The sequence below is a fragment of the Rhinolophus sinicus genome, chromosome 17 (assembly GCF_057876585.1).
Source record: "Rhinolophus sinicus isolate RSI-liver-muscle chromosome 17, RSI-T2T, whole genome shotgun sequence".
NCBI classification, from domain to species: Eukaryota; Metazoa; Chordata; class Mammalia; order Chiroptera; family Rhinolophidae; genus Rhinolophus; species Rhinolophus sinicus.
In genome coordinates, this window is record NC_142517.1 from 200,553,394 (window position 1) to 200,561,608 (window position 8,215).

The window sequence follows — 8,215 nt, forward strand, 5'->3', positions numbered from 1 at the left end:
ATTACAGAAAAGGAACAAAAAATAGCAGTAACCACAATGCTTAATACTTATTATTAGGCACTTCTTACATGCCAATCATTACGACCCCGTGCTCTGAGCTTCTACTCTCTTCTAGGCACTTCACTAGGTGCTGGGAAAAACATAACACCTGTTCAACCCCCCAAAGAGGTCATAGTCTTCGTATAGATGAATGCCAATAAAAATAACTCTATTTCTGGTTGACATATAACATTAGTTGAGCATTTCTGTGTGTAGGGTCCTCTGGTTCTAGAAGGGTGTAAGAATATGTGGTCTTGGAACAGTTGAGGACACCATGATGTGATTAGTTGGATAAAATGTATTGTTTTCTTAATATTTGCTTTGCTCTGTGGTAGGCGTATTCCCTTTATCTTAGCTCATCCTCCCAAGGGAACTCTGAGCGAGGTCTCTAACACTGTTGATGCAGATATGAAAGTTGAAGTTCAAGGAGTTGTTGCTGGCCAGTGAAACGAATGATCATGATTCCAACATAGATCTTCTGACACAAAATCTTTACATCAGAATCTCTTGAAATCATAAGAAAGCAGAGAGCGTAAGACATGGAATCTAGTGCTGTCCCAGACAATAGGCAGCTCTGTGACATTGCATATGTTGCTCAACCTTTCTGGGAATGTTTCTTCATTGGTAGCTTCTCTACTGACCTCAAAACATTGTCAGGACAGTTTAATAAGCAACTGGAAGAATGAAAAAAAGTCTTTGTCATTGATAGGGGGCTGTGTGCAGACACTACTAGCATTCACCAGTATCCGGTTCTTCTCTGCTTCTGAGAACATGGAAATTTCTACTTCTCACCCCTTCCTGTGCCCCTCCTCCCCTACTACCAGGGGTCAGGCAGGTATGTGACTCGTTCTGGTTGATGTAAACTGAGTGGAAGTGACGTATGTCACATATAAGCTGAGTCAGTGAAAAGCCCATGTATGATTCGATAGTCACCCTCTTTACCTGCATGTCACCAATGAGACCAGATGGTATAAATAATAGATACAGCCTGTGTCAGGCTGAAATATTGAGTTACTGCATGGAAGGCAATTGCTCTGGAGAGCTGCCCAAACTTGCATCTGCCTTTGCATGAAGCAATAATGATCTAAGTTATGGTAAATATTGAGAAGTTGGGGTTCTTGCTACTGCAGCATAACCTTGCCCATCTAATTCATACAGAGTATGATGATATTAGGGAGATGAAGAATGTTGGAAGGTGCTCTCTAGATCATTAACCTAACCCCTCTGTTTAATTACAGGGAAATTAAGGCTCAGAGCTGTTAAAGGACTTGTTCAAAGTCATAGAGGGAGACAGGAGCAGAGCTGGAGTTGCAACTCAGGTCTCTTGGCATCTGGCTCAAGATCCCCATGGTGGGCATGGCCATGGAGGTTTCTGCCAAGGCTTAGTGAAAACAAAGCCTGAGAGGGTCTTCTTCCTTGAGCCTCTGACCTTGAGCTTTCCTGAGAAGAATTGAGTCACTGGTGTTTTCTCTATTTGTTGCCCCATGAGCCCTGCTGGGAAGTGACTTCTTTTTTTCCTGGTCAAACCCTGGCACTTATCACCCTTTGTGGGGGGGGTGGATCTAAGTGGGCATAGTCCCCCAAAGCAGTGTGATGTGACACCACTGGAAGTGTTAATAAAAGGGAAGAAGCTATAAATAGGAGGAGGGAAATATTCAAGCAGATTGAATGTAGTTGTCTTGCATGTGGCTTACTGACTTTGGCTTCAGTTTTATTTGTTTGCATGTTTCAGCTTAGTGCCAGTGCCCGAGCGGGTCACAGGCTATTCCCCAGTGTAGAATGCTCTCAGGACTGATGTCCCTAGGTGCCGGGTAAAGATCCTTGAAGATAGATGCTTCAGCTCTAGACTGAGGTTTTAGATGATGTGGAAACCAGTGGACACTTCACTGCCCATTATTTTCATATTCTTGGCCCTGATATGGAAGGAACGGTCTCTCCCTCATCTCTATCTTCCTTTTTCACTCAGAACTTCTGCCAAAGAACTGGATATAGTGCTTGGATGGAGAAATTCTGTTTCTTTTTCAAAATGTTCTCCTTTTTTGTGCTCTCATCGTACTATCCTGATGCCTCCATTACAGCAGAAGTTATACTTTTTCCCATAGGGTTAGAAACCTCTTGAAAGCTAGAACCGTATATTATTGTTTCTTTAGTCAGAGCCTACTTCAGACTGGAATTCCTAAGGACTTTCTCTCATCCTGTTCTTTTGTTTTTGTATTTCTTATTTTCTCTTTGGGTGACCTCATTCATCCTCAAATCTTCATTAACTATTATGTAAATAATTATAGCAAATACCTATTAAGTGCTTTCCATGTGCCAGGCATTGTTCTCATGACATTTGATTCACATGACAAGTTAAGAGATAGGGATTTGAAAGCCCATTCTAAAGATGAGGAAACTGAGGCACACAGCGGTTAAGAACGTTGACCAGGTAGGTTCACCCAGCTAGTTAGCAGCAGAACTGGGATTTGACCCTGGCAATCTGGCTGCAGAGTTGATGCACCTAACTGCGTGTTGTACTGCCTCCCTATCTTCAAGTCCCCATCATTCAGTTCTATTCTAGACTTTTCTCATGAACACCAATACCTGTGACACTATCAACCAGATGTCCCATGAGCACTTCAAATTCCTGATGTCAAAAGTCAAACTCATTATCTTTCCCCCCAAACCTGTCCTCCAAGTTACATTTTGCAGGTATCAGACACATAGGTAGAACCCAAGCTTTTCTACTTTCCCTTAGTAGACACCAGACCCTCTCTGAAATCTCACTCCATTAACATGTTTATTATTTATCCCCCAAATATTTCATTAATCAGGAACATACTGAGGACCAGAGAACTGTTGGAACAGGAAAAGATAACGTGATTGGAACTGTGCTTCCATAAATTAAAAAATGTTAATATTTAACAAGGAGCATGCTAGGTACTGGCTGTGCAATGATAAAAACCCAGTCTCTGTCACCATGGTGCTCACAATTTTCCCCATTCTGTAAAACGAACTAAAGAAGACAGAGGCGGGAGGTAAAGAAAGCAGGATTCTGGCGACAGGCAAGAAGTGCCTGTACTAGAGCAATGGCAGGTGAAGTGAAGACACAGAAGCTAGAATGACCGAGGAGTTGCAATCGACAAGCTGAATGTTAGGTAGTGAAGAAGAGGGATGCAAGATGACCCCAAGCCTTGGAGTCTGCATAATTGAGAGAGTGGAAGTGCAAATAATACAAATGAGTGGTAAATCCTGGAAAGGATTTATTTCGTTGTGCCTTTTAAGTTGCCGGGGTTGACATGATATCCAGAAAGCATTGGCAAATCAGTGTGGGAACTTTTGAGAGAAGTTGGAACTAGAGACAGAGATTTTGGAGCCATGCACATGAATACATAGACTTGAAACCTTGAGCATGGCGGAAATAGCCAAGGATAAGTGGGAACAGAGAGTAGGGCAAAGAGCAGTCCTTCAGGGACCAGCTACTTCTTGGGGTTGGAAGAGAAAAGGCAGAAAGCACAGGAGCAGTCCAAGAAATAAAATCAGGATGGCAGAGCGCCCAGGAGCCGAGCAAACTGAGGTTTTACAGGAAGAGGACGTCAACCATAGAGAGATGGAGGGGACAGATGCTTCTTTTTGATGACCTGTAGGTGATCAGTATCTATAAGATATAGCACTTGTAGAGTGGTGGGGTGGAGATATTACAAGCATAAAAGTGTTGAATAACAGGTCACTCTCGTTATCAACTAACTGGGGAGGTTAGGCTGTGAAAAGCCAATGATCCTGTGGCTAATTCAAGGAGTTGTAACCACACTACTCAGAGCTCACATTCTTTTCTACTTGCTGTTAATGGCTACTTAGCTGAGGTTGCAGACCTACTTCCACTCCCTTTGGTAGTAAGGGACACTCCAATTCCTTTCTGTGTGTGCTTCTGCAGGGGTTCACGTTTTCACAGGTTTATGATGGATCTCCATTAAAAATACCCAGGATGGGGATTAAGCCAGCCTGGAGAAGATGTGCTACAGGGCTGATTTAGGGAAGTTAAAGTAACAGAACATTCTCTTTCCCAGGGCAGATGGCAGAATACACGTATTTTGCTGCCAAATCTCCGCCTTTCCATGATTTTCGCTTTGGGTTATTCTCTCTTTGAAACACCAAAGATAGCAGGGCTACCTTTTATCTAGAATTTCCCTGAATTTTATATTTTTCCAAAGTGATTTTAATTCAGGAACTCAATTTTTTAAAAAGATCTTTATTAAAGTGTAGTTAGCATACAATATTATATTAGTTTCAGGTGTATACAATAGTTAATCAACATTTATATACCTAAAAAGGTGATCACCATGATAAGTCCAGCAAACTTCTGACACTGTACCATGTTATCACAATATTGTTGACTATATTCCCCATGGTGTACATTACATCCCCATGACATATTTGTTTTATACCTGGAAATTTGACCTCTTGTCCCCCTTTACCTTTCCCCTTCCTTTTTAATTTTTCAGTTACAGTTGACATTCAATATTATTTTATATTAATTTCAGGTGTACAGCATATGGTTAGATATTTATGTAATTTACGAAGTGATCCCCCTGACTAGTCTAGTACCCACCTGGCACTATACATAGTTATTACCATTTTATTGACTACATTCCCTGTGGTTTACTTTACATCCCCATGATTGTTTTGTAACTACCAATTTGTACTTCTGAGTCCCTTCACCTTTTTCACCCTGTCCCCAACCCCCTCCCATCTATCACATCAATAAATCTAGTACCCACCATACACCATACATAGTACATAGTAAGTATAATACTATGTAAGTACAATACATAGTACATAGTAAGTACAATACATAGTACATAGTAAGTACAATACTACAAGACACCATACATAGTAAATACAATATTATTGATTATAATCCTTATGCTATACCCCATGACTACTTTGTAACAACGAATTTGCACTTGTTAATCCCTTTCCTTTTTTTCATCCACACCCCCAACCCCATTTCTGTTTGGCAAGCATCAAAATGTTCTCTGTATCTATGAGTTTGTTTCTGTTTTATTTTGTTCTTTAGATTCTACATATAAAGCAAAAATCACATTGCATCTATCTTTCTCTGCCTGACACTTCACTCAGCACAATACCTTCCAGGTCCATCCATGACCCCGCAGATGGCAAGAACCCATTCCCTTCCATGGCCGAGCAATGTTCTATTGTATATATGTACCACCTCCTCTTTATCCATTCTTACATCTACGGACACCCAGGCTGCCTCCACGTTTTGGCCGTTGCAAACAATGCTGCAATGAACATATGGATGCACATGTCCCCTCATAGTAGCATTCTGGGTTTCTTTAGATAAATACCCAGAAGTGGGATTACTGGGTCCTTCTTTGTCTCTTGTTATAGCCTTTGTTTTAAACTCTATTTTGTCTGGTATAAGTATTGCTACCCTAGCTTTTTGTTTGTATCTATTTTCATGAAATAACTTTTTTCATCCCTTTACTTTCAGTCTGTGTGTTTTTTCAATCTGAAGTGAGTCTCTTGTGGGCAGCATATGTAAGGATTTTGTTTTCTTATCCATTTAGCCACCCTATGTTTTTGATTGGAGCATTTAACCCACTTACACCAAAAGCAATAGTTGATAGGTATGTAGTTATTGCCATTTTATTATTCATATTTTTAAACTTTTTTTCCACCTTAAAGAAGTCCCTCTAACATTCCCTGTAATACTGACTTGGTGGTGATGAACTCCTTTAACTTTTTCTTGTCTGGGAAGCTCTTTATCTGTCCTTTGATTTTAAATGAAAGCCTTGCTGGGTAGAGTACCCTTGGTTGTATGTCCTTGCTTTTCACCACTTTGAATATTTTGTGCCATTTCCTCGGGCCTGGAAAGTTTCTATTGAGAAATCAACCGGCAGTCTTATAGGATCTCCCTTGTAGGTAACTAACTACCTTGTAGGTAACTCTTGCTGCTTTTAGGACTCTACTTTTGTCTTTAACCATTGCCATCTTAATTACAATGTGTTTTGGTGTGGGCCTGTTTGGGTGCATCTTTTTTTGGACTCTCTGTGCTTTCTGGGCTTGTATGTCTATTTCCTTCACCAGGTTAGAAAAATTTTCAGTCATTATTTCTTCAAATAGGTTCTGAATGCCTTGCTTTCACTCTTCTCCTTCTGGTACCCTTATGATGTGAATTTTGTTATGCTTGATGTTGTCCCAGAGGTCTCTTAAACTATTCTCATTTTTTTTTTTTTTTTTTTTTTGATTCTTTTTCCTTTTTTCTGTTCTGACTGGGTGTTTTCTGCTACCTTGTCTTCCAAATTGCTGATTCAATCTGCTGCTTCATCTAGTCTGCTGGTGATTCCTTCTAGTACATTATTCATTTCAGTTATTGTATTCTTCACTTCTGACTCGTTCTTTTTTATGGTTTCTATGTCCTTTTCTATGCTTGCTATCTCTGTTGAAGTTCTCACTAAGTTCCTTGAGCATCCTTATAACCATTGTTTGAACTCTATATCTGGTAGATTGTTTGCCTCCGCTTTGTGTAGTTCTTTTTCTGGAGTTTTCTCCTGTTCTTTCATTTGGGATGTATTTTTTTGTTTCCTCATTTTGGCTGCCTCTCTGTGTTTGTTTCTATGTATTAGGTAGAGCTGCTATGTCTCCCAGTCTTGCCGGGTGGCCTAATGTAGTAGGGGGTCCTTTGGGGCCCGGTGGCACAGTCTCCCTGGTCAGCTGAGCCAGCTGCTCCAGGAATGTCCCTTGTATGTTGTGTGTACCCTCCTGTTACAGTTGAGACTTAATTGCTGTTGGCATATCAGTGGGTGGTGTTGACCCTCAGGCTGACTGGCTGTGGGGTTTGGCTGCATCCACAGCTTATGAGCTGCTGTGGGGGAGGGGCTTACCCCAGGGTGTGGGATTCACCCCAGTGGGCGCTGGTGCCTGTTAAGACCGCCCTTTGTGTGTGCCGCTTGTGGGGCTAATTGGGTGGTGCTCTGCTGTGATCTGAAGCCAACCTATAAATATATTGGTTCTGGGCCCTCTTAGGAGGGGCTCCAGTGCAGGCCCAGATCACCTACTGCCTGTGACCAACCAGGGACTACCTGGTAGGAGCTACAAAGAGATTTAGTTGGTTGCTGCCTGCGCTGTACCTGGAGTCCCATGGGAGAGGCCATGCAACAAAATGAGGCCTGCTGCCACCTGCTGGCTCCTGTAAGGTTCAGCTGCTGATAAAGCCTCCTGTTAGGTAGGGCAGACTCTTAGTGAGTCAGTCGGATGGAGCAGTGGAGCTCACCATGCCAATCAGATTCAGATTTGGCCTGTGGGGGCGGGCTCAACACAGAAAAAATGGCGCCCACCTGCTGGCTGCATGGGAGAAGGTCCCCACACAGGAAAAACTGGGACTGTCTCTTCAGTCCTCATCCCATTTGTCTCCAACAACCCTAGAGTCAGCGTCGCTCTGCTGGAGCCCAAGGTGAGCGCCTGCACGGGTCATTTAATACGATGTCTGGGTTTCCTGCCCGTCCCACCTGGAGGGTTGAATCCCCACTATTTTTCGCTGTCAGAAGTTGTGGTGGCTCCATTTTCTGGCACCAGTACTGTGGGCTGGGGAGCCTGGTGTGAGGGCTGGGGTTCCTCACTTCTTCATGGGGAACCTCTGTGGCTGAGATATCTTTCCTGATTTTCAACCACCACAGGTGGGTGCGGGACCAGCCTGTTTCGCCTCTCCGTCCCTCCTACCAGTCTCCGTACTTACATCCTTAGTTATAAAACTTATGCTCTGCTAGACTTCAGATGTTTCTCCAGGTTGATTGTCCTATAATTTAGTTGTGATTTTGATGTGTTCATGGGATGAGGCAAGCACGGCATTTATCTACTCCACCATCTTTGACCTCAGGAACTCAATTTTTGTAATTTCTGGGTCTTGAGAAAATGGTTAAGGTGTCTTTTATGTGTATGAGTTGTGATTCAAATTATTTTTTAAAATTCATGGTTTTGAATAACTAAGTGGATAATGAAAAAAACGTTTCTGGTGGAGAGTGGGTAGTACTGTAAGATTCATGGTTACATCATGGCCTTCCACCAAAACATTAAAAATAAGTGTTTTAAAAATCTTCCTTTGTTTCTTGGTCCATGAACATACACCATCATGAAAATCACACACAAACAAGATGGTCATCCTCAACATGAAAGG